The 27457-nt window shown below is 39.7% G+C and overlaps 1 long non-coding RNA gene across 3 annotated transcripts in view; it reads left to right on the top strand.

Moving 5' to 3' along the window:
• LOC127015658 (uncharacterized) overlaps nt 1–27457 on the top strand; it is a 245271-nt gene that overhangs the window by 35129 nt on the left and 182685 nt on the right. For all 3 annotated transcript variants that reach the window (XR_007766358.1, XR_007766359.1, XR_007766360.1), the window contains exon 2: nt 9195–9270. This is a non-coding gene — a long non-coding RNA (uncharacterized LOC127015658). The remainder of the gene's footprint in view (nt 1–9194; nt 9271–27457) is intronic.

Raw genomic sequence — 27457 nt, 5'->3', positions numbered from 1 at the left:
GCAAGTGACTGGTCCATAATGTGTTCTAATCACTTCTGGTATTTTGGAAAAGACTTGAAAAAGATTGAAGTTGTTATTTTATTAGAAATCTAGTTACCAGTTGCATATCTGAACTTCTTGTCTTCTTTACCTGGAACATAATTAGCATATGGTCTTGCAGTCCTTTGCCCAGTATTAGTGTTAACACGATGGAATTTAATTTCATATTTTGCTGTACACAGTTTTTTGTTAGAACTTTTTTAGTGCTAAAAAATTATGTTCTAGTTTCAATTCTGTAATTTGGTTGACCACCAGGGGGGTGCATTTGATCTCATCTGTTTTGGTTAAACATAGATTACGGAACAGGTTGAATAGCCAACCTTACTTTTCTAATAATAATATTTTATTGTATGTTAGGGGTGGGGTTTTTTTGTAGTGCAAATGGAGCCAGAGTGAATTTTAGTCTTGGCACTTTGAACAGTTCAATCATTGCAAAAGCCCTACTTGCCTGAGCTCATACCTAGTGTGTACTCTTCATCTTATGTATTTGAAGCAGAGAAAAATATTGCATAGATTTAAGTGTGTACACACTATAGCTCAAGGTCCCTGGAATAACTACAAACATAATTTGTATTGGACTAGGCTGGCAGGATGCTGAGGTCTCTGAATCCAGTCCTGCAACGTATTTAGATATACTTTGCCTCCAGCAAAAGCAGCCATTCTTTTTAAAAATCCGTTTTAAACTTATCTAGTAATTATGCTGTTGCTTTATTAGCTAGATTTTGCAGGATGTGGCTGGCAGTATAAAAACCTTTTTGTTGTTTTTACTAATATTGAAGGTAAATGGAAGATTTTTTTTTTTCTCCTTTTTTTCCCAAATACTATTTCCTGTTCTGACACAGTGATCAGTTCAAATCATTGCTGATATATTCTCTTTTTCTGTATTGTTTCCGGGGGAAAAAAAAATTACAATAGAACTTTGCCAAATCATAATGCAGGAACTGAACTTCCCTGAACTTTCGTATAGTTCCAGCTTGGTCTGAATTTCACTTCTTGTTGAAGGATATATAATTGAACAAGATTTATATTTATGGACTTTACTGGGAAATATTTGAGAGCTTGCATTGGTGTTACATTAAAAGTTTAAGCAGCAGATTTACAATACAGTCCAAAGGTCTCAAAGTCCTCTGGTATTAAATTTCCAAAGATTTCTGAGATGAATGAAATTCGGGGGGTTGGTAGCATTGTCCCTGTAATATTGAATCTCAATAGCCTGTACAATAAGATATTGTTCAGTATCCTCCTTGGACGTTGAGCTTAATATGGCAGTTACATAAACTGAAATAATGTGAAACTTCTGGGCATGGTTTGTGCATGACATTGTGCAAGATGAAGGTGGTTTTGGACTTCAGGTTAGTGGCCTACTGGCAAAAGAATAAATAATGTGCCTAAGTAAAAGGGTGCATTGATTTGTGCTTCTGGGCGTGGTGGGATATACTCAGTCCATGCATAATCTGGAAGAGTCCTGATACTACTTGAGATGCACCTGCTTATATGAAGTCCAAACTTAGCCTGTAGTCATAACTTTACTTTCTATTAACTGTACTTTCTATTAAAAGGTAGCATGTCCCTTCTTAAACGTCAAAATCCCAAGTTCCTCCCAAGGTCCTTGGTAGGCCTGTGGAGATAAGTTCCAAAGGAAGTGGGCAGAATGCCCTTTTAAAAACTACTTTATGTGGACAAAGTAGGCGGCTGCTTAGGGTAACAAAACAGTGATGGACCTCCTGTCCATCTAATGTGTTCCAGGGCCCCAGAAGCCACACTTGCTGTTGCTGCTCTGGAGAGCTGCAGGGGGTATTGCCACCCCCTGTTCTTTCCACTCCTCTGGCGTCAACTAGAACTACAAATTCATGCCTCTGTGCTGATACCACTTTCCTCTTTCTCCTGTGAGAGGAGTGTCATCCTAATCCCTTCTCTCTCTGCAGCAAAGGAGGGGGAGTGGAAGCTCCGCGTGTGAACAAGGGAAGGCAGAATCTCACAGTGCAGGCAGAGGGAAGGAGGTGCTTGTCAGGGAGATGGGGTTAGGCTGCTGTGTGAGGGTAGAAGGAGTATCGTATGTCCTGGGAGGAGATCAAAGGTCCCAAAAACATAGATGATGCATCTCAAAAGGAGCTGGGTTACTAGGTACAGTCTCCTGATGTCAGATTGCAAGGCAATGGACGGTTAACAATAAGTCAAAAGTAAGAGTTGTGACAACTTTCCAAAGTTTCTTACAGTTGAAAACCTGGAGCCTTTACTCACTTATTCAGTTTGCTTTTGCTGTCTGAAGAAAGAGGACAATAAAAGTTATTTTGTCTTTATTCTTGGAGCAGCACAAGTAATCTGAGGCTGTGGTGCTGGGGGTGTGTTCTCCGTACAAGGGAAAGGAAAGTTCCAGCATTCGTAAGAGAGAAAGAGGCAGGATATAGTGAACTTCATGTCTTGCTGATATTGCTGAGTTTATCCCAGAAATATTCAACTGCCATGTTTAATTGCTCAACACTTAGGAATATTTAGAATTCAAAATAAAGATTTATCACTTTGATCTTCTCTGCCATATGTCCCATGAAATGTATGTGCATTGCCATGTGGTTTTTAGTTTCATCTCAGTATATTGCCTTTCATCCAAGATCTTGCCCTTTTATAGATAAGGGTTAGACTGAACTTCTTTGGGGCAGATCTGTGAAGAAAGTGGAGAGGGAGTACCCGTTAAACTGCAAGTATTACGTATACACAGTCTCTCTGTGGGGATAACTCAATGTCATCTCCTGTACCAGAAATCAGCAACGAAAAGGCTTTAACTCTGCTGGGCAGTGGAAATTCAGGACTACAACTAAAGGAGGGCCCTGTTTCCACAGAAGAATTTGAGGACATTAAATGTGATTACTTTAAACTTCAAAATTTTAATCATTAGAACTAATATCCTTACTCTAAGAAAAGAAGCCAGATGATCTTCCCTGACCACAGTGGCTGCAATTTTTATTTTAGTTTGCTTTGCAAGGGAGCCAGTTTCACAACTAGACCATATCGGTGCAGAGTAACGTGACAAAGTCATATACTCACACAGTGAAAACCTTGTATTTCTGAGTTGAAAGCCAAATTCTGTCACTTTTCGATAACATTTTATACGTTTTAAGATATATTAAATACCACATTGTTCTGGCTCATGCGCATCTCCATTATTTGAATCTTAAAATTTTGATTCCTTTCACATTTGAGACATTTCTTATTTCTGAATCGTCAGTTTTGGATGCTGTCAATATTTACATTCTTTTTCTCATCCTTAATGAATCTGTTTAATGATAGTAATCCTAGCACCTATTGCTCAGCATCGGAGTAGAGTCTTCTTTCTATTCTTATCTAATACCACTGATTAATAACTCATTGCTTCCTATCTGTCAGGCAGTTTTTATCCACCTTATTGTATTATTATCCAGACCATAATTCTCTAGTCTCTCTATGAGCTTCCTGTGTGGTACTATGTCAAAGGCCTTGCTAAAATCCAAACAAATTATATTCGCCACATTTCCTTTATCTGCCCAGTTTGTCACTGCACTGAAATACCCATCACAATGAAACATTTATTGATGTAAGTTGCTGTGTTAAACCAGAATAAATGTGAAGGTTCTGCTGTGATTATACGATAGAGCCTGCTTCTTAACAGGTATTATCATTTTATGCACTAAAGCTAATTTGAGCCATGGGAGATGATACCATTCAACAGGAGCAGTGAGGCTGTGAAGATCAAAGCATTATGAACCTTGAAAAGAAGTGGGAGAAGCTTATATGCTGCAATAACTAGTAAAGGGCGTAAACGAAGTCCTCAAGCTGTATTCCAAGAGATGCTCAGAGAATTATCAGCTTCAGAGCTGCTTCACAAAAAAACTGTCTCTTTAGAGAAAGAATTGTTTGGGCAAGGCCTCGTGAAAGCTGCATGCTGTCACTGTTCCTGTTCCTTGGGAACATAAACAGGATCTAGGGACAGCTTGTGCAAGAAAACAGTTGGAATAGGGAATATCATGGTTTTCAGCAGCCAACTTGATTACCATCATCGCCCCCGCGTAGGAGGAAAGCTTCAAGAGGTATTTAGAAGGATGCTGGGTCCCACCTGGCTATAGCAGAACTACCAGTTAAACTGCACGTTAGGAGTCCAGGTCAGGTCTTAAGTGCAGTTATAAAGAGACTAACTCTTTAGCGGGTTGAGAAGTTCAGCTTCTAATGTGCTTTCACAGCTGGGCTTCTCAAGTGCTTGTTGCTTACTCTGTTAGCAGTACGAATAAATGAGAGGGGTGGACTGTGCTATCGCGGGATCCAACACCTTTAACAGGTATGAGGGCCCTTGTGGTGAAATTGCATCCAGTACCTGTTTCGAAGTGACCATTAGGGTGGATTATGCATAGCAGCTTTTATTCAGTTGAGTGTCTGTAACTTCCTGAAACCCAGATTTCAAGGAGTGTTAGTCTTTGCCCAAAGGCAGTATTTTTCATACTTGAACGAAAATAGTTCAAACACTATTGGGGGGGTGTGTGAAAAGTAGCCAAAAATACACCTTTTCCTGATTAAAATGCTTTTCTAGCTGAAACAGCCGTGGTTTGGAAATTAAAATTTGTAATGGTTACAGTCTTCACTGGGAAAGTAAACTCAAAAGATGAATGCCATAAGGAAGACGAAATCTCTGTGAGCACCCAGCTTTGCAGTCAACAAGTAACAGATGGAGATTTACCATTTTGACAAAGAAGCCTTTGGTCTCCTGTTGTCCGTTCCTGCAGTGGCAGGAACCCTCAATCCCAGCACAATGCTGTAGGTTGTCCTCTGCTCCTGTTTTACTAAATCACAAAAAAAACAGGTTTCTCCAATCAGCAGCCCTGTGACCCTGGTTTGAGCCACAGTCCTAGGGTTAGGAAGAAGCAGTTCAGCACTGCTATACCATACAAATGACCATGAGTTCAAAGACAGAATTGGAAATGACCAGGACTCCTGTGTACTTCTGAAAGTGTACAAAGGGCTCCAATTCAGGAACACATTCCTTTTTGGGAGGATTCTTTAAGCACAGGCATTACTTTTTTTTTTTTCTTTTTTATTCTATCCCCTCAAGACAAGAGAATGGTGATGAAATAAACCTGTTTATAGAGAACTAATACCAACTAAAGCACATTCACCTTCAAAAAGCAGACGTAGTGTAATGCTATATCTATGTTAATAAGATTTGTTCTTTTGCATTACTGATGAGCCCAGACAGAGCATTGTGCTGATGTGTCTATACTGGTTCCAATTTCAAAGTTTGCTTATTTGCTGTTAGATGAGGAGTCTGTACAGCATTGACCTCCCTCTCTGATTTCTGTGACACAATTAGTCCACGGCCCTGCTTATGTTTTCAAACCTAAAATGCCAGAAAGTAATCTGGGCCATATCCTAAGTCATTATTTGGATTCTGAAGTTGGAATGCAGTCTCTTGACTGGCCCCTGAGCTTATTTGAAAATTCTCTTGAAGGTAATGTGCTTGATTTTTTTTGTTGGTGGGTTTTTTTTTTCCTTCCCTCCCTTTCCCTGGTTGTTGAAGAAGGCTTTCTTAATATAATCAATGAGTTTTTTCCTGAGTAAGAACATCAGTATTTTACTTTCTGTGAATAGCTATTTGTGGCAGTTGCTTCATCATTGATTTGCAGTTCCAGAAGTGAGAGCAATGATATGAGCAAGTACTTCGAAAAAGATCAATTGACTGATGTGGTAAATTCTATGTAGAAAATTCAAAAGGTATCAATAAGTGTTGTGCTGTATTCTCTCCTAGCCTCCCTCTCCTCATAACTAATCAACTGTATATGATTCTCATTAACCTGCTCGAGCTGACTTCAGGTATTCAAGGAAAATCAAACCCTTACAGATATAGAACTTCCTTATTGCTAAGAAGTTGCAGAAAGCTGACATCTTCCGAAATGTTTTCCAATAATAAATGATACTTTTTTCTTCTCTTTAATTTTTAGGTGGAATGAATGTAGTTCTTATGAAAGTGGGGGACTAGACCATAAACATGAGTCAGGCACAGTGGAGTCAGGTGCCATACAAGTCGTGGAATATTGCTAATGAATTTCGGTTGTTGTACAGTCAGCAGCTTTGCTCTCACAGTTTTCAGGCTCTGCATAAACTTTATGGCAGGCAAGAATCACGAGAAAGCAAAGTGAAATGTGTTTACCTTCTGATAATTGTTTTTAAAGCCTTTACTAAGAGCTAACACTTGCTGTCCTGTTAACACTCTACTAATATACCTCGTTCCTGACCTGCCATACTCCTCATTCTTGCAATTCCAGCTCTTGGGCCTCTCTTAAGCAGAAGTTCACCAGCTGTTCTTGAGCCATGTCTCTTGCTTTCCACAAGGGGATTAGGGCACTCCTTTCAGACAACATTCTCCTGCCCGGCAGTGCTAAGCATGCTTACCCATGCACAGGAATGCGGGTCTCTTGCTTAAGAAGCTGCCTCCATTTCTGCCTCTCGCTCATGCATACCTGTCTAAATAATTTCATCTCAAAGTCACAGTTTGTAAAAGGAGGATGTTACTGAAGTGGCAATGATTGGTATTCTGAGTTTAATGAGGTTTTCTGTAGGTTTTGCTCTGGGTTTAACTCCAACTTGTAGCCAAAATAGCTCTTTAAGATGCTCTGGCTGTGTGTGTTGTATGTCAGGTGTTCTGTTAGCTACAGTTGTTTAATTGAAGTTTTTCAAGATGGCAGCGAACATGCTCTCACAGCGAGCTGTTTCCAAGGCTCCGTTTCTTTTAATGGGTGGATCGTAGCGTGTGCCAGTTACGCCTGCCTAGAGGAGAGGGGCCGCTTTATCTGCAGGCACTATGCCCTGGTGCTTAACTTGCAGAGTAACGCTAGATGTTGCATTTCCTCCTTTTCCTTTCCTATCAGAAGAATGTACACGAAGCAGGGAGGACTTCAGATTAAAACTACTAGGAAAATACATCGAAAAGCGGTTGTCAGGATGGTGCCCAGCATGGGAAGGGGGTGCTGTACCTTTGTGCTTTGATAGGAGAGGGCTAAATGCTTCCTCGTTCTCTACAAGAAAATGGGGGTTTTGGACAACATTCACTGTGATGAAGTCCATGCACCAATTTATTCCTATTTAGGTCATCGGAATAGGGCTTCAGTGGTGCAGTCTTTATGCTGGCTCTCTATACAGGGATACATTTCACCCTCAGTGAATGCTCTTTGTTTTCTCAGTTGAGGTCAGTTTTTCATTGCATTCATTAAAAGAAATAGCTTTGGATTGCAAATACCACTGCCCCTCTCCTTCCCTGCCAGCAAGCCAGCATTACAGTCCTGAAGATGTTAGAAAAGGGGTAAATTTGGAAGGGGAAAGAAGGGAAAGAAATGGAAGTTCAGAGGCTGAAGCTGTTATCACTTACCTGGCAGTTGTGCTGTTGCCTACTTCTGATGGGTTTATCATTTTTTTGCCTGGATTTCTCCACAGTTCCTCTGTCTATCTTACTAGATGCCAGTCAGGAGAAAGAAGGAGAGTTATTTGATATAAAGATTGTCTAAAGGACAAGGAACACGTTTCTCAAATGGTTCCTTCAAGAAAAATTTCATCCAAGCCTATGAAGGTTAACCTGTGGCAGTATCGTCCTAGTGCCTCTGTCAGGAGGCTCTTGTTCCTTCATTTGAATGCTCAAGAATTGGTTCTGTGTAAGATTTGATAATTCTTGCTGAGCTGTCCCCTTCCATGATCTCTGCTTTGCCTCCTGCTTTTCAATACCTCTCATCTTGACAGAGTGGAAAAGTTCAACCCCAAAATAAGTTCCTGAGCTCATTCCCGTTGTGGTATAAATGTGTGTATGAACACGTTCGTGTGACAGTATATGGTCTGATACAATGCATTTCTTTTTAAACATCTGTGGGGACGGATTGGGAAGGCTCATATGACACTGAAGTCTGAAGAACTGGATTTTTACTCATGGGAGAACAAAGAAAAAATTTCACTTAGGAATTGCCCCCAGCCTGTGGGACATTCAAAATCAGTATTAGATTTGCATCCAGGATTTATTTGCAGATCTCTGTCAGTGTGCTGCTGGTGAAGAGAATAGCTTTGACTTTGAATGGGGTAAATTAGGCAAGTTCTGCTGTCACCTTTTAAAAATAAAATACAATCAAGTTTTGATTTGTTCCTTTAATGAATCATTGGTACATTGTATGTGTCTGTGTATATTGCTGTATGGTTTGTTATTATGGGGCCAAATCCTGACAACCTATTGCAAAATTGTTTTAATTTATTATTAATAATTTTTGTTTTTCTCATTTCTCCTGGTTTTGGAGCCTTTATAATTAGATATAATTAAAACCACAGGTTTTAAACTCTAGTCTAACATTTAAACTCATATTTATGGTGCAACCCCTGGAGTTTTATTGTCATTCCAACTGCATTTTGAAAAAAAAAAAAAAACATTTTTTTTTTGCATCTGTTCGGATGCTATGTCTACAGCTACCACTTCTTAATCATCTGTTTTGCACAGTAAAACGACATTTATTTTACACGATAAGAAACCTTATGGGTTTATAGAGTAGCTACTTCGTATCCCTTAACAAAAGGATTCAAGGGACCTTTTGCGTTGTACACTTTAAAAACAGCTTTCCTCTTTTTGAACTTGTCTTTCTCTGCTCCTCCATGCAACAGTCTGAAAGTGCTACATGCTGTAGAATGAATTTTAAAAAAATGTTGTTGGCTGGCATTATGTAAAACCATATTTTCCCTTTTGGTGCGTATGTTCTGGTCCTAGCAATGTCCTTGTTTTGCTGAAATTAACATTTTTCCCCTCACAGTCATTGGTATGTGATGGTGTTTTTCTGTCTTCTTTAATTGTGATGCTTCTTTTTTTTTTAATTAGTATAAGGTTGATTGTTAAAATTAAGTGGCAGAAGGCTTCTTTCCAAGTTATTCAGAGATCTTTTGCTGAAAAAATATATTTTGCTACTCTCAATTGCCTTTTTCCCCTTCTTCTTTCATTGCAAACTACTCTGGGAAGAGCTTCTTTTAACAAAAAAAAAAAAAAAAAAAAAAAAAGGCTACGCTTGACTGATAATGCATTGCTTTGGATGGTGAAACATTATGAAAGTTTAATTTTTAATTAAATCTGAAATACCAATTATAACTGAAAGAGATTTTAACCTGTTTCTTTTCAGACTGCCTGAAGTTACATTGTAGATGCTGAAATCACTGCACCTTAAAAACAAAAAGATTAAGCTGCACTGCATTCCTGTAAGTAAAAGCTTTTCCGGTACCTTTTGTCCGTATTTTTCCTCTATGTGCATCCAAAGTGTTAGCACAGTGGCTGGTCTTGGATGAAGGTCAGAGTCCCCTTGAATGGGATTTAGAATTTCAAAGGATGTTTTATTTAAAAATTAAAACTGAACTTACATCTTGCAGATCTTTAATTTCAGACCCCTGAATAGATCATTCTTTTCTGCTTTGTTTTGAATATTATTAGGAGTAGTGTGCATCTCTGTGTTTGTTGACTTACAGTTCTGTCGCTTTGTCAGTGAGGATTTCTGCACTTTGGTGCAGAGATAACAGAAAGTAGCAGAAGATTCCTTATAGCATAAAATATAGTTTATTCTCTTTTTGTGATGTCATAACAAATTCTTCTCCTTTATACAAGAAAAAAACCAAACAACTTTCTGATGACATCACAGGGGGCTTCAGCTGCTTTAGAGTGTAGATGAAGGCAGAAATGCCTAATTCATCTGTGCTGTGACACAACAAAACAATCAAAATAATGTCTTACGTCTCTCAGCAAGAAAGGAGTCTCTTTCTAAGAGCATAGTTATTCCATAAATGCAAGTCAGATTGTACATCAGCCTGATCTACCCTTATTTAGAATCTGTTTATTGAATGTATTTGGGACAATAATTAAGATTTGGAACTCCAGTGGCTGAACAACAGGCATGCAAAAGAGGATTGGAAAAATATAGTAGATTCAGATACTCTGAGTTTAATGAAATAATATATGAATAAAAATCCAGGAGCTTGTAGATAGTGGGAAAAAATTGATTTTAGTTGGACAGAACAAAGCTGTGGAATATTACAAAGTAAAGTTGGTTTGTTTTCTTGTTTAAGATCAAAATGTGCAGTCTGTAATGAAATCCAGAGCCTTCTTCCAAAGTGGTACTTTTGTACTTCAGTGTTAAAATATTTTAACTATTACATGGGATTTTTCCTTCCTTCCCCCCTCTCCCCCCCCTTTTTTTTTAAATTGTATTTTAATGATTTATTTTAAACTAGCTGAAGGGTACAGTACACTGTGGGCAGCTAATGCATGCCCCTTCCAGCGTGGAGCGCCAAGCATGACTCAGGCAGGCAGATTGTGCCATTCTGGCTCTACTCCATTGTGTTTTTACATTACTGGCAAGGGCCATGCCATTGTGTTGTTTAAATATTGTGTATTAACTGCAGGCTGCGGCCAGTGAATGGTATTTAACATTTTCTGCTCATCATTCCTGAATATGAGCAGCTTCCCTGGCCACCAGAGGTTAACCTTGCAATAACGCTGGTGAGCTGAGTTGAAAACACTCGTGGATTTGCTGGGTCCAGCAGCAATTTAAAGGGAGGTGTTGGGGGAAAAACGGGGGAACACTTCTGAATCTGTGAGTACAGAATTTCAATGTTGTCTTGCAATTTTGTGTGAACAACCAGGAGAATTTTTGTTGGAAAGTAGAAGTAATTCTCTTTCCAAAATGCAGCAGCAGAGTGAGAATTGAATTAAGGCAAGTTCTTTGAATCCTTAGGATCCAGATGGTCAGTGAGTCCTGCATGGACAACACTAAGGCAAAATACCAGGTAGCAATATATGGGCCTGATGATTGGTGCTGGCTGGAATGGGCTTTTTTTAGTTATATGAGACTCTAGGCTTTGGAGGGGAGATAAATACACAACTGTAAAACTCATGTATAGGAAATATTTTTTTATTTTTTTTTATCAAGGGTGGCAAGCACATCAAGGCAGAGATGTTGAGCAGCTTGCTCAAGGTCAGAGTAAATCAGTAGTCAAACTGGGAATGGAGTGTGGGATCACGACTCCCAAGTCTGTTCTGTTCTGCCCAGTTCTTCTTTCCATTCCATGAAGTAAAGGTCCAAGTTTCTAATCTTTGAGTTTCTTGTGTCATTTGCTTTTTCAAAAAAAAAAAAACAAAACCCAAAACCAAAACCAACCAACCAAACAAAAAAACCACCCCAAACCCCCCCACCTGTGAACTTCTAGCTGCTCCTAAGTTCTGTAGCCTTTGCATACAGCCTGTCTCTGGAATACAGAAGAACAAGGTGGGGGAACTTGTACGTATGCGCATGTATGCTGTAAAATGAGGATGTGATTCTTGCTATATCTTGTGTCCATGTAACTAGTAACTTGGCACAATAAAAATGGGGGCACCCTCTTTATAGAGGAAAGTATGCTTTAAGGATTTCCTTTGTTTCCTATGTATGTTTGCTGTAATCAGGTGTCTATAATTGTAAGAACTGTAATAAAGTGAACTTCCCAGTATAGCTTTCCTGTATTAACCCGAAAACAGCAAGAAGAAAAGGCAAGCCATGCTCTGGTAGTCTTCTGGTTTTTTTGAATTGGATTTCTTTAATTGAAGGGTGGAAAACTTGCTTTAGGGCAGGGATGTCCCTAAAGCAACTGATTAATATAAGATGGGCCAAATTTTCGGCTAATATAAAAATATGCTTGACTTGATACATGGCATTAGAAGAAGCAACACGTGAACATCTGGCAGGCAGTTGCATAAAAACACAGCCTTCTAAATGTAGGGCAGGCATGCTCTTAATGAGAAAGGTCTGTGGGCTGGATTCTTGCTATGTTGGGTGCTCTGGCCTTGTTTTGCCACGTACTAAAGTTAAGTGGGTTGATAGGCAAGCAGATCCATTGAGGTCCATGGGGCTACTCAAATACTTAACTTTAAGGATGTGGTTAAGTACTGTGCTGTTTGCAACTAACCCCAAATAGGATTAAGTCAAGCACGAGGAGTTACCTCTGCTCGCATTCAGCATCTGCTTGATTTTAGAACGAGACAATGACAGCGTATTGTATGTGGAAGAAAAAGATTCTGTACGCGCAACCTGAAAACCTATACAAGAGACGCACTGGATGTGCTTTCAGAGCAATGGTTTTAGTTACATTGCCATTGGCTAAGGCCAATAAGGAGTATACGACACATTATTTTTGTTAAAAATACAAGTTTGTCAAGGTTTCTGCCTTATCCAGCCTTGTGATCTGATTACTGACCAAGAGATCTGGTGCTTTAATCTTAACGGGTGCTGGGTCATTGAGTGGCATTGGACAAGTCATTTAACCTCGCTGTGCCTTGTTCAGCAGATCACTTTTTCAATCTGGTTCAAACTGATACAGCTCTGTGAACATTATTGAGTTTGTGTTTGCAAAGCTCTTAGAGGAGAAATAGTAACCATTGTTATTATTAATAAGTATATTGTGTAGACAAATCACGAGGGATGGAGATACAGTCACTCATGGGGGTGATCTTTCACAACTCACTTGTGCCTTTGTTTAATTCCATCACTCAAAGGTATCAAGGCCAACTCCAATTTACAGAAGTATTTCTCATGTCACTCTCCCCACTGTTGAGTATTTTATTGTTTGTGTTCTCTCTCCGTCTGTTTCTCTGCTACTTTCCTCCATGCTGAATTAACCTTGCATACCAAACTTTATTCCCTTTTTTTTTGTATTGTACAGCAGAGACATTTGTGTAGCCTCCAAATTACAGAGAGCAAATTCATTTTGTCCAGTGATTGTTTGCTGATGATGTATGAAACAGACAGAAGACAGTTTGAATTTTCATAAGTTCAATTGAGCTTGCAGGCATAAGGAAAGAAACAGGCAGAACCCAAGCCAGTGTGACACAGTAAGCTGGCATCCCAGAGTGCATGCTGCATGTGTAGCGTCAGGATGTCAGGGCTGAGAAGGGCTTCGTCCATCACAGTAGTGCTTTTAAATGAAGGAAGAGTTTTGAAGCAACAAACAAGCTACCCTACCGTGTACTTTACAGCGCAAGAATCCTCGCAGTTCCTGATGGATATGGAATCTGTCTTTCCCTCCTGTAACTTGCTGTTTTAACTAGAATTTCATGTCTAAGATGGGCTTTGTTGAGCCCTGCAAATTCCCAGTTCGTATTCCTCTGACAAAATGTAAGCCCTCAATAGTTTGTTAAGCCGTTTTTTTTTTCATGCAGAAGATACTGGCTTGTAGAAGCTACGCTAGAGAAGACATGTGCAAGTGTGAAATAAGTATGGAAGTGTGCTTCCTTTGAACAAAGATCAATGTCTTGGGGCTGATTGTCACTAAGGAATTGTGTTAGCACTGACAAAGAGAATTAATTTTGCCTTTTCCCCTTTCTATACCAAGGCATTAATCCAGAAACTCACAGGGATAAATTCTGCCCTGATTTCTACCTGTGGAACCCCAGTGGAAATGTGGAGAGGTCAAAAATGTTTGTCAAGGCAGAAATTGTCCTAGTGTTAAAATTATTGAGAAAGCAGAAACTGGTTGATTGTTGTGTGGCCCAGGGGCAAGAGGATATGTAGGAGCCCTACGTAGCATTATATGCTTCTGAAAGTGTTGCTTTTGTTGTGTGTTAAGGAGAATATTAAAAAAATATTCTAGTGAGTGAAAAGTTATAATCAGGAGCACAGTGATTAATTGTTCTTCATATCCACTGGGAGAAAGACCTAAAGAAATCAGTTCAACGAGCAGTGAAAATTACCGAGTTACATATTAAGAACCATGTTCTGACTGTATGAGTTGTAAAGTGCTGGGACACACGACCTGTGGGTACTGTGGAAGCACGGGCGGTTTCTTTTTTAAGGAGTGGCTTGGAAAACCATCTCTCAGGGCGTGCTAGAACTTGCCATAAGGCAGAAGAGCAGCCTGGATGGGTTCTGTTGCTCCCTGGCGTTTCTCTGATTCAGTGTACCGTTTGGGAATGTTGGTATGTGGCTAATACATTCCTGATTAATAAAGCTTAATGTTCCCAAAAGATCCCCAGGGTTCTCATTTTTCCATCCTCTCATAACTGAAACCATACTGTCTCTTCAAAGATTTCATTGGGCTGCCAGCATTTTGCTTTGACCCTTCTTTTTTTAGAGAAGGACAAGGGAGGGAGTTGTATAGACACCGAAGGACAGATTTTCAGTCGCAGTGAGTCTGCATGGTTCCTTTCCAGTTGGTGCACAAATGCTTATTTGTTTCAGTTACCGGTTGTTAAAATTTGGATGAATGGAGACACTCCAGGTATTGCCTGATACAAAGGCCTCTGACACAGATCATGGAGACAGTTGAAAGTTGCAAATAGGATTGATGATCAGAGCAAATATGTAACGAGGCTGGAGTAAAGCCTGCTACAAAAAGGTAAATGTCTCAGGAGATTGGGGGCTTTGTAATTGTCTCTGTTTTCTGAATTTTCATGTAAATATCCTTGAAAGATATTTTCACTTAATGAAACTGCAAATCTCAAAATGCAGTTGGCCAGCCTGAAAATTTTGTTGGTTGTCAGGTTGGTTTTAATCAGTCCCGTTCACAACTTAGCACAAAAAAAGAGTTGGGAATGATTGTTGATTAAGTTCTTCGTGCTTTTTTTGTTTTCTTGCAAATGTTTAAGGTTTGGGGTTTTTGGGAGGTGGAGGGGTTGTGTGGGGCTTTGTTTGTTGTTGTAGGTCTGTACGTTAAGGGCATCAGTTGTAGTGTGCAAATGGGTAGAATCCTGACTTTTTTCATAGGTGGCAGCTCTTGTTTTTGCAGAAGAGCGGCCACAATAGATGAAGATAGGAAAATGGCTCTCCAGTGTGTGGTTGCTTTAGTATATAAAGGAGTATGGGTTGTGATTCACTCATATTAAAAAGACATGGGAATATTAGCATTGATTCCCTGAGTAGCATTACTTTAGTAAGTTGTAAAACACTTCAGCATTTCAGCACCTGAAGATGTTATGGTGAAAGTGGAAAATCTTTCACTCCATTTATCAAAGCATTTGCTGCTCTACTTCAAGATAAAAGAAAGACTAAACATTATTGAGCAAGGAAAGTTATCTTAGACCAGAGATATCATCAGATAAGCTACGAAACGAAAAAAGGCAACACAGACCTGGCCTTTTCCAAGCCTTCGTACTCTTATTTTGTCCTATCCGAAATGAAATTCTTCAGCTAAACCAGTGTATAATGGGAGGGACTCCACAGAAAGGCATTGTGGTTATTCTATATTTACATCAGTGTCCCTGAGGACACTCTCACTGAATCATTTCAAATTCCAGAGTCTGATGTAGGGCAGTCTGATGAATGTAAGTTACCCAAACTTTCTGGTCTGTTTTCTTCATTAGTGTAAGTGGCCTAACTCTGAATTTTACTATAGAGGATCTAGTTCTTCTTATTGCCCTCTTTCCCGTCATTGCCCCTGCACCTAGGTAATAGATTAGAAGATACTTTAATCTCAGTTGTGTCAAAATTGGTCTGTTGTTTTCAACAGTTTCCACTGGCACGAGAGAGATCAGAATATTTCTTTTATTTATTTATTTTAAAAAATAAATCATCTACAGAGCTCCACGGCTGACATATCCATGGCTTTGGTACCAGTGCACGCTCTGCAGGGCCTTCAGAAGTCTGACAGGGAATGCTGTCCTTCACATCTATATTTTAACAGTCCTGTATTTCCTCATGACAAAAGAATTCCTCCAGCATCTTTTGTTCTGTATATGCATCATCATCCTATAGCATTTTGATTTAAAAGGACCTAGTTCTTGCTCATTGCTTCCTTCTCTTATACCTCTCTCCTTTAGGAGCCTGCTGGAGCTGGCAGCAAGATAGCCGGATTGGAGATAGTGAGCACTTGGCAGATCAGTCTGTGCCGTTAAAGGCCGTTGGAAAAGTATTTGGCTTTGCAAGATGTTTTGGTGTTAGTAATAACTGAAGGCACCTCTGAGTCAGAACCTCCATTAACAAATTTTTTTGAACCCATTGCTTTCTTTGACAGATGTGGGTTTTTTTAGTTGTCTTCATGATGTTTCCTTAGAAATTTCATTCTAGTTCATGTAATGTTCTCATGGAAATTTTGAATAAGGAAAATCTTTTGTAAAATGGAAGAGTGTTCTAATCTCTTTCAAGACTGGCAATAAGTAATCAAGAATCCCGTGACTCTTAGCAGCAGAACCTTTTCAAGGAATTAGGTATATATTTCCCAGCAGCAATGATAGCAGTTGTGCGCCAGATCACTGCATGTCCTCTCTGAATATGAACCAGTGTAGGTCATGATCCTGTAGTCCCAGTTCATTTAGGTAGGGTATAGTGGCACAGTTTCTGTGTTATATAGTTTGTAAGATCAGACCATCAATGGGAAAATCTGCTGAACATTAGAGTCTGAGAGCCAGAGGCAGATGAATTCTCATCTCTTCCCAGTTTCTTTTTCCATTCATTAGGGTTTCGAGCAAGGAGGGTAATCTGTTTTGTCATGTCTCTTGCCCTGTTTTAATACACAACTAACCTTCTTATGTCTGAGCAGCTGTCACTTCTCCAGAACAAGTGATGCTGGATTCCTGAAGCAAACAACTATAAAATGATCACCCTTTGGGGCAGACTTAGTGAGTAAATGACAGCTTTTGCCTGGATGCAGTTAACAACTAGAGGGAAATTCCAGCGGCTGGGGCATCACACAAGCCTGAAGAATGCAGAGAGAGGATGCTGAGGGACGCAGGAATCAGGTGACCAAGAGGCTATAGAATTACATTAGTGTATCAACCTGACGGGAAATATAGCATGATTAGAAGTGAAAAATCCCTGAGTCAATAGGCAAGGTTGCTGTAGGTACTGATGCTCATGGATGGCACCTGAATATAAGAGTTTTGATTCCTCATAATTGTTTCAGTCCTGCAGGAACGAAAGGATTATGCTTTTTACTTTTGTCAGGGCTTTGGTGCTATTGAATTTGTTCTGGTGCCTCTTGGCCATGTGAAAATCACCCCAGAAATGACAGTTTGCTGTTTCTTCCTGTGTCACAAATTGACATATTACTACTTCTCAGCTTCTTCGTGTATGTGTGGCTTAGAAAATACTGCTCTTTACAGCTACATCTGCCCTTATTCTGATCACACTTGCCATTCACAAAGACATTTTGTTTGCCATGACAAACTCCTGTTCACTTTACCAGTCTTTGTTATGCTGTGGTGGCCTTGCGCCTATGTGCTGACACACGTGGCTCTAGAACTGCACTGAAGAAAACATTCAGATATTAGTACAACTCTAGATATCTAGCAAATATTTAGTTCCCTCAGGATACCAGTCATGGTCACCTCAAGTGTTTTCCTGCCCTGTCCAGGGAACTGTCATTTGGCAAGAGTTCAGCAGAATTCTTAATGCAGGAAGGTAATCACAACTAGTATGTATGATTATACTCTATAACAAATATAAAACATTTTACATTAATGTGTATGTTTTTGGAGTGGTACTGAACCAAAGCTTTGCATTCAGATAGTCCCTGAAGTTCTGGGGTTCTCAAAAATTCATTCTTTTCTCATATGTGAAGTCTTAGACTGTTGCAGAGATACAGAAATTGATGATGAAAGGCCACTTTGCTACCAGGTCCAAATCTGTTTTAGGGGCTTTAAAGCTAGATGGAATAACGTTTAGGTGCTTGACTCCGAGTGGAATTCAAACCCCAGAGTTAGGACCTTTATCTGTACTTGGGATGTATTAAGGGCAAAGGGAAGGATCTTGTTGGGTGTAGTGCAACGTGGGGGCAGCCAAAGGGAAGCTCTAGAGGCTAAAGGCTCGGTGATTCTTCCACGGACAGGATGTCTTACCAGTAAGAAACACAGAAAGGATCTTTTTCTTACTGCAGCCGTGTAGTGTCCCAGAGAATTCCAAATGTGCCAGGTAAATTTTGCTTTTAATGAAATTATCAGCTGTTAAAATACATTTCCTATCCCCCTATAGAATTTGACTTTCAGCAACGTGAGATAGGCATAGATTTCCCGTGCCTTTGATGGTGGAAAACATTTCTGATGTCCCTGCATTGTCAGACTGTCAGGGGCACAGTTTTCTATGTGATTATCTCTATTATGATTTAATTACATTTAAAAGCATTTAATTTCTAAAAATCTCCTACACTGTCTCTGTCATAATGTTTAGAATGTATCTATACCATATTGTAGTTATTCTTTAAGCCTCCTTATACCTAGAAAACCTTGTGAAAGAAATATACTGTATAGCAAAATAGATGTTCCTTATTTAATGCTGAACTAATTCTTAAAGCCACATTGTGATTAATCATGGTTGCGCTGGTGGAAGTCTAGAAAGGATAATAGACTTTTCCTTCTGCTTTTTCTCTGTTGAGATGGTAGGAAGCCTGAATATCCATGTTGTGAAACACTGAGTTTCACTTCTGCTGCTGCCAGTACTTCATCCCACTGTCCGAAGAGGATAGCACTTTGCCTGTAACTCCCCCCTGCTGCTTCCTAGAGCTGGCAACTCAGGGCTATTGAACTCGGTGAAATTCAGGGCTGCAGGTAAGTGGTGTGACAAAGCAAGTTTTCTTTGTAGTGCCCAGAGAGGTTATGCAACCGTAGTATCACCTGCAATCCCTGCCAGAACTCTGCACACCATTTCTGTATTGAGTGCAGCCATTTTCTGATCACTTTTACAGATAGAGTGAAATCCTGGCCCCAATAAAGTCAGTGAGATTCTTCCACGTTCCTTTCGGTGAATCCAGGATGCGTTGCGAGTATGTGTCCTTGAGCTGCCCCTTTACATAGGGTGGGTTATGGTATGCCTGATGCATTTACACATATACATCTGTTCCCACTTCTCCAGCAGTGCTGCCCCTGGCAAGGGGCAGACACCGGCTGCTCTGTCTGCCGTCATGTCAGCCTCGAGGTACAGGAGGAAACACAGGACTTTCCCTAGCTGATGTAGGGGAAAAGGATTTACACTGGGAAAATAAATACATCATGCTTTCTTTAGAGAGATTTTTTTTTTTTTTTGAAACAACTAGATTTACCCTGTTTTAATATCAAAGTGATATAAAAGTTGTCATATGCATGGTTTTGCCCAGTAGTGGTTGAATGAAGGTTTATTTTGTTATTAATCTCCTAATTTTAGGTGGTTTGGAGTTCTTTTGTGAAAGTTTATAAGACTATATGGTTAGAAATCATTCCCCTCTCCCACTTTATCTAGCCCAGTTTTAATACTAGCTTACAAAACAGTTCTTTCTTTTGTGGAGCTGATGAGGAACTGGCAAATTCGGTATGCAGTTCAGACAAACTGGTCCTCTGCTGGACTGGGCTTGGGCTCTTGCTTGCACTGAAACCAGGTGTAAAATTCCCAGTCTCTGTCTCAGTTTGGCTTTTCTACTCCTCTGCAGAACTGATATGCAAATGGCAACTCCTGCACTGATCTTTCTCAGTGTTGAGAGCTTTCAGAACTAAGTCCGTATTTGGCCTGTATTTGTTTTAATATAGAAAAAAATAACGGAGCTTGTTCTGCACATTTGAAATCTCAGTCTTCTCACTTAAAGGTAGGTCAAATATTCTGTGTATTTGCAAGTCTAGCACTAATTCATGTGGCTAAATTGACAGTGATGGATGAATATTAAAGATGGGTGGTACTGTTGCCCTTTAAGTAGGGTCTCCATTTACTTTAGTGGGATTTTCACCAGTTTCAATGCTTGGAAGGTCAGGTTTTGTGTCTTTGGCCACTTTGCTAATATAGCACTATTGTTAAAATTCTTCCCCAGTTCATTCCTAATGGCCACGTCATTAGGACCTTCAGGTTATAGTAAGATATTGATGGTGTGGAGAGCAAGAAACGGTAAGAAGCTAAACAAAAAATCCTAATGCAAATCTTACCTAACATAAATTATAAGAATAGGCATCACAGAAATGGCATCCTCGATGCTGCTGTGCTTACGGTGGCTGCTCAGTTTACTAGTGCAAACTAAAATGTGCTTTCCTCTGCCCAGTAGATCTAGACCAATAGAGAGGAAAACAAATTGTGTCCCCTCGCCTCCCCACTCTCCCCACTTCATAACTACAATCCCAATTATCTTGTCAAAGAGAAGTTTTTATGGGAAAAAGGTAACACATCACCACAATAACTTCTGAACATAGCTCATGCCTCAGGACTTGATGTAGCACAGAAGGTCTTATTTTACCTCTAGGCCCTGTACAAATAGAAATACCTTGAACAGTGAGCCAGCAAAATGTGAAATTAAATAGGGGCAAATGTACATTTATTTTATGTATAGTCACATTAATCAGATGTATAGTTTTTCTTTGGAAATGACTGTTTCAACAAAAGCAAATTATAGCAATTAAAAATGTAAGGATGAAAAATAATATTGATTTTGGGTTTGTGTGATTTTGTTATTTTTTTGCTTAATTTCATGATACATAAGTAGTAATGCATGTCTTACTGCATGTCAATCTGTTTGTTAGACTGCAGGAGGCACTTAGGTTTAGGAAAGGTGAAGGTTCAGTAAGTACTAAGCTAATGCTTAGTGACTTTTTTCATTGCACAAAACTGCTAGTTTTTCTACAGTGACATGCAATAATGCAAATATAGAAATAGAAAAGAATGGAAGGGCTTACTTGGAAATTCTAATACACAGAACTTTCAAAACAAATTTATTTTTGGCTTTTTAATTATGTGGGAAGGTTCAGTATCACTTCTTTTAGAATTCTGACTTTGAAAGGAAATGAGAAGTCAAAATTTCTGCCTTTACTTGTAGCTCTAAAATGCCACAAAAGGCCTGGTAGCTCACTAGCAAAAGTAATGGATTGCCCTAAGTTTAAACTCCTTGAGGCACAAGAAAAAAGATCTGGGATCTGTTGCTTTTTGAAATTCTATAGGGATGAATTGTGTGCTCTTTGCAATGCTACAAGCTGCATCTGTCTCTAACTTTCTCTCTAATTTTCCACCATCGTTCTTGTGTTGAGGTACATCTAATTCTTTGTCTTCTCTTGGGTCTCGAATAGAAGAATTAAGGTGACAACCTCCCTTTTTGCTGACAAAGGCTACTATAATAGATAGTTGAGTATTTCTTGTGGGTGCCAGGAGGAATGACTATTTTGTGGACAGATATTGTAGTAGACAGAAGTATTGATTGGGTTTCATTGTAATAAACATTGCCAGATGTTATCTCAGTGTGTGCTGTTTGCATTAGTAAATAAATAAATCCTCCAGAGCACAATTATTCCCTATAATGTTTTTTCAAAAGTTTACTATTGTCTCCTTTTATATGCCTAAAGTGAACTTCCTCTGCTTTCTGTGCAGCTTGAGAAACTAATTGTGAAGTTAATTGTAAAATTCAAATCTTTCTCTAGGTTCAGATACTATGTCAATGCCAAATCTGGCATGTATATGTGATGGCATCTTCACTTTGGGTACTCTTTCTTCATCTGAGACTTTCTCCTGTAGGAAGTATCTGAACAGGGTTTTTTCACTGCTGTGTTACTATCCATACTGGTGAACACCTTGTCCTGGGAATGTCACGGTAAATGTCTGCGTCCTCTGACTCGGTAAAGACTCTCAGCTTGTGGGTCACTTGGTACACAAATTGATGATCAGATTCCAACATACGTGTAGTCACTGAAGAACATGATTAAATACCAGTGCTTGCAAGCCCAACGTGTCAGTTATCAAGTAAGTTAAACCAGCTCTGAGTAAGGATCTGAGCTTCCACAGAGACCAAGAATCATAAGAGTCCAGGTTCACTGATCAAACTGTGAAAGCCACATCACATCAATCTGAAAAGCACACTAGTGCACAGCGCATCATCACAGCACTCAGCACATCAATGTGGGCCTGTGTGCAGCTCCTGCATCTAAGCTTGGCTAGTGCTACCTTCTTCTTCTCAATAGGCAAGGCAGATTGAATTGTCCTTAGGTTTTGAGTTCTCTTTGATCTCTGGTGTTATCGGCTCTCCCAAAAACACTGAGCAAGTTCACAAGTGGTTTTTTGAAGTGTAGTCAGTGTCCATAAAAATTCATGTTCAATGAGAGCTGAAATTGTCTACTGGGTATTCTGAAAATTATTTCTTTTTATTTTCAGTGAAGCCATACCTGTTTCACTGAAGTAGTGTTTCCTTGCTCTGCTGGACTAAACCATCTTGTAATTTATGATTTTGAGTCGTGTGTGCTGAACACTGGCTTCCACAGAGATACAGGTTCCCTTGGCAAGTTGGCTGATTCTGGAGCCTCTCTAAAACATACTTAAAATAATTTCGAAGGTTTAGAAAGATGCAGTGTATATTTGAAGTCTCTGCCAGTGGGATCAGCATTATTAACCTTAAGACTCCTAAATTAAAACATCATTCTCTGTGTCAGATCCTAAGTTTAAATTCATATAAAAGATGTGATTTTTTCCAAATTCTTAAGTTTTACTAGCTATTGTTTGTCTGCTTCTTCCAGTTTATCAGCTGAATTTAACTGTACTTATTCTATCTACTTAGCTACATTTACAATTTTCCAATTGTATTTGGAACTTGCTGTGATAGAAGCATTTACATGTGTGTATGTATTTACAGGTATCCTTTACAACTTGTAAGGCTACCCCTTCTTAAAATTTTTATTTTCAGCAAAGACCATCAAACCCACACTTGTTCATTTTTCATTCGTTAGTGTCTTCCCTTTTCTTCTTGTTGGCAAAAAGGGAAAAGAAGAAAAAATTAAAGAAGACCAAAGGAAGGGGAAAATGTCTGACCTTCCTGCCAACTTTTTCTTGTTGTATATGTGAATACTTTCAGTGATGTCTCTGAAAACTTTGAAGAGAACCACTTGCTTCCAAAAATCCCTGTGTAAAATTAGGAGTACTTGGCCATTTAAAATACAGCTCTATTTCTCATCTCACTTCCCTTTGAATAGTCAATTGCACGTCCAAGCAACAGCCAGTGAAGGAACAATTTCAAGTTGCATGCAAACGTGGCTCATCAGCTGTACATTTTTCCTGTTTTTAAGGAATAAAGATCACAAGTGTGAAATGAAACATAACAGGGAGGTACCGGAGTGCAGATCTGAAGGTGGAATTTGCATTGGCTGCACTTCAGCACAGATGGTGGAAAAACTTAAATCTACTCTTGGGTCCTGAGACCTTTACCCCCCTCAGGTTAGCAAATGTATCTAAGGGAGGAAGCTGGAGTAGCTAATTCCCCAGTGATTTTAATGATTCATACTCCCTAAAAGAAGGAGCCATGGGAAATATGCCTAGGCATCACTATTTTGTTGTATGCTATAGGATGTTTGTTTAGTGAAATAGTGTTGCTAATAGCTTTGTTAATCAGTCGTGTCCCAAATAAAATAAGTGCAACACAGCACTCCTCAGGTTTGGTCTTCTGCAAAATTAAATGCCTCATTTGTTCCTCTTACCTGGGCAGGAAAAGTGGACCAAAGAATGACCGAAGCCTGCAGTTACTTTGTGGCCCTTTTTATTTTAAGGGGTAAGGAGTTCATAGGCTTGCTGCTTCTTCCTCAGGAGTTATGATGGAAAACCTTTGCTTTATTCTCCTCTCCTCCTGCCCTCCCTGTCTCTCAGCTCTGAAGTGATACAGGGGCACACCATAAGACACCATCTGGTTTTGGGGAAGGTTAGGACTGCTGAAGTCTTGGAGAACCGGTTCACATTTCAGGTAAATGTTGCAGCACCTAGCTGATGCGACTACAGGTGGGTTGCTTTGTTTTCTCTTTCGAAGAGAGACATATACATGTTTCCTTGTGCTCCACATTTGCATGAACCAACACTGTTTTTTAATGATCGGTTCCCAGGATAAGGTGGGAAGTCTGTCTCCAGGACCAGTTTGTTTTTTGGCATCTCCTCTGTTACTGTGTGCAGTGATGCCAGTTAATGCTCATTGAGGCAGTGGATTTGCAATTCTGGTTCTTGGCCTGAAGTGGATCGAGATTCATAAAAAATAATCTCAAATCACAAAGCCACCATGGGAGGCTTATAGCTTCTGTGACTATCTCACTTGGGCTAGATTTGAATCAGCAATCAGGAGGTGAATGGTTTTGTTCTTATCCCACTGCCAATTTCCTGAGCTAACATAATCTGAGTGTTTGTCTGTGTGTTACAAAACTTTATTTTCCAATTGAATGCATCCATCCTTTAAAAACAGGTTAAAAAATAAGAGACAAAACGTAAAGGAAATGTAACATCCAAAAAATACAGAACAGTGCTCAGGACTTTAAAATATATGTAAACATCAGTTCCTGCCAAGTTAGTCATTACTAAGAGTTGTTAACACGGGGGATTGATTGAGAGAATGATTGTTGCTGTAGAATGATGATTTAATAAGAGAAAATCTGATAGATTTGACATGCTACATAAAATGTGCAGAACGGTTATTCTTTGGTAAATTGCAACTTTCGTTTGTACCCCTTACAGCCGTGTTTGTTCTGTGCCTTGCCGCATTCCCCTTTTTCCCTGTTATTCTCTTTCATTGCTAGAAATCACTAGTATTCACCATTGTTACACATGCACCCAGAAAAACATACACACCCTCCATTTTCCTTTCCCTCCTTGCCTTCTCTGACACCTTCGCCTGGTCTTTTCTCCTGTACTCACCTACCACCTGTGGTGTTCAGTAGGGCACTGCAAAACGTCCTGCTCTTCGTCTTGAAAAGATGGCTACCGAGAGCTCAATTTTATTTGCTCTTTGCTAGCACTTTCTCCATATGCACCCACTCCTCACTGTTCTCGCTGATTATTATTTGTTACTTAGTCCTAGCAACCTGCTTGGTGCTTTATAAGCCAGAAAATGAAGGCTGTCTCAGCTCCAGGAAGTTGTTGTACAAGGCAAATAGATGAAACAGCCCTTCTATTGTTCCCGTCTTTACTGATGAGCTGTACTCTGTCCTTCCATTTTTCAGCAATAATTTATGAGAGGTCGGGTTTTTTTCTAAATCTGAAATGCCCAGTGCCTCTGTGAAGATCCTGTTGCAAATGTTGTCAGTGTGTTTGGTCTTCTGTAAAGCCTAGTGGTTCATGCAGGCCATGCCCAAGTAATAGTAATCACCTTGACCTAAGCTGCTGCTGGGCCCTTTTACTGCAGATAGGGTATGCTGGTGTCAGAGGCTGGGCTACAAATGGTCTTCTGCTTGCCTCGGAAAAAATGTAGGGCTAGCCTTGGTGCTTGTACTCTATGAATAATAATAATAAAAAACAATCCTGGAGTCTGATTACAACAAATAAATTCCATAACACCCTCTGCACTATATCTGTTGTCGTGCCAAAGAGCATAACATAAAATGACTGAGAACAACAGCAATTCAAAACAACAGCACACAATAGTGTAATTGGACCCTAAGCACATAAAAATAATGGTTTAAAAGAAAGAAAAAAAAGGCAAAAATGGGACCATGGACTGGCATCAGGGACAGTGTCATGAAACTGCAGTAAGATGCATGAGCCTAGAAAGAAAAAGAGAAGGGGGTGGGGGGTGAGTTACTTATGAATCAGTACAACTGTGCTTTGTTCTGCATGAGTGTTTTAATAGAGCAAGTGTAATATAAGGATCAGGTGGGCTCGTGGGAATGGAACAAAAGGTTTTGTAAAATTAAAGCAAAATAATTATAGCTCTAGGTGTAGAGTGAGCACACTCCAGCAGTTGATAGCAGGAACCTGCTCAGAATGGAGAAGGGAGGAGGGAGGAAGATGCAGTTGGAAAGGGGTTTTGGTTTGTTTTTTTAATATATACATGCATACACACGCACATGCACATACATACACATGCATATATAATACAAACAGATTTGTGTATGTACGTTAGCAAAGACTTTACATCAGTGACAGTTGTACGCAACTTCAGAAGTGACTAATATACCCACACACAAAAATGTGTTAAAATGAAAATTTAAGGAATAGTCTCAAATGAATTAATTAACAACAACAACAATAACAACAACAAAAATCACGGCAGAACACTGTCTTTCTGATGGAATAAAGGACTAAAGTCTAAAACAGAGACCATCCTATGACATGGGATTCGAAGATGTTCTTGCTGTAAAAGCCCAATGAGGAATATACACAGAGTGCCCAATACACTATTAAACCAAACTCGAAGTTCCAGAAGTACATGTGATCTTCTGGGGGTCACAAGAAAGCTGTCAGCAATGTATTGTGTTACAGAATCTCCTGCATTTGGGCAAAGCATTCTGCTGCGCTCTCTTGCAGAAAAAGCTGTTTCCTACCTGAATTTAAGAGTAGTTTTACCAGTGAGATGAGAGCTTGGTCGATCACAAGGTGGCCTCCCTGTATGTAGCTGTGTGTTTTCTCTTTCCCTTACCATCTGTATATATATGTACCAAACTGCACGAGGATGCTGTGTAAAAATAAAAAACAAAATAAAAAACCCAGAACAGACTCCTGCCCCAACGCACATTTTCTAAGTTGTTGATTGTCCTCAAAGATGTAACTAAAGAGGAGATGCCCAGGATCCAGGAATGGAAAGACTGTACTCAGGTGTGCATTTCTTTGTATACCTTCTCTTTCTAGGTATGTCATGTTAAGTTCAAAATGTTCAGAATCTGCTCCTGTTTTGAGCAGCAACTTCCAAACAAATACGTTATTTTTATTTGTAGATATATTGAGAGAGAAAGAGTGAATTTTAATGCTAGCCCCATTAACCCCCCATGGCACCTGTGGGTTAGGATGGGTTTCCTTCTGCTTATGCGCTGCTATATGGAATGTTATAAGGAATATGAGCAACTACCTGTGATAAATTGGACCTAAAGCGAGAAACTGGTTTTGTTACAGGACTCAAATTGCTTCCCTTCTGTGGTGGACAGTTTCTGATGGGCAGGACGATTGCCACCTCATCGCAGTGCACGATGCAGGCAGTCTGTGGAAAGGAGGTTCAGCGGAGCCCACAAACTGTAGTCGCAGGCACAGCTACTACAGATGGCTGGCGTGCGAGATAAGGCCTTGGCGAGGGAAGGGGGCGATTGGCCTGCCTCCCACCACATTTCCCCTTATTCTGTAGTCAGATTTCCCTTATTCAGAGTTTGTTCAGGATAATTGTTCACAGACAATATATTTTTGTGCTCGCGGTGCAATCGGAGGCTGTTCTCACTTGAAGCAGAGCACATCTCTTAGGTAGTGCTTTCTGCCAGAATGTGGAGGCTGAGATCAGAGTGAAGCTTTATGAGCTCCATTTGGTGCTTTTTACTTCCGTCTTGTTTCTCTCTCTGCAGGGGATGTGAAACTAGATTTGTCCTGTTTCCACAGCAGGGTTTTGGTTTATTTTGTTTTTCCAAAGCATTTCATTCGGTGGCGCAAATCCAGAGGAGAGTGTGTTGCAGAGATGGATTTGAATGTCAGACAGAAAGAGTTGTGTTTAATAAACTCTTTGTTGTAAATTATAGAAACTAGAGAGCAGGAGGCCCCTGTTTAACACAAACATTCTG

The sequence above is a fragment of the Gymnogyps californianus genome, chromosome 1, assembly GCF_018139145.2.
Source record: "Gymnogyps californianus isolate 813 chromosome 1, ASM1813914v2, whole genome shotgun sequence".
Taxonomy (NCBI): domain Eukaryota; kingdom Metazoa; phylum Chordata; class Aves; order Accipitriformes; family Cathartidae; genus Gymnogyps; species Gymnogyps californianus.
This window is presented reverse-complemented; position numbering and strand designations above follow the sequence as displayed.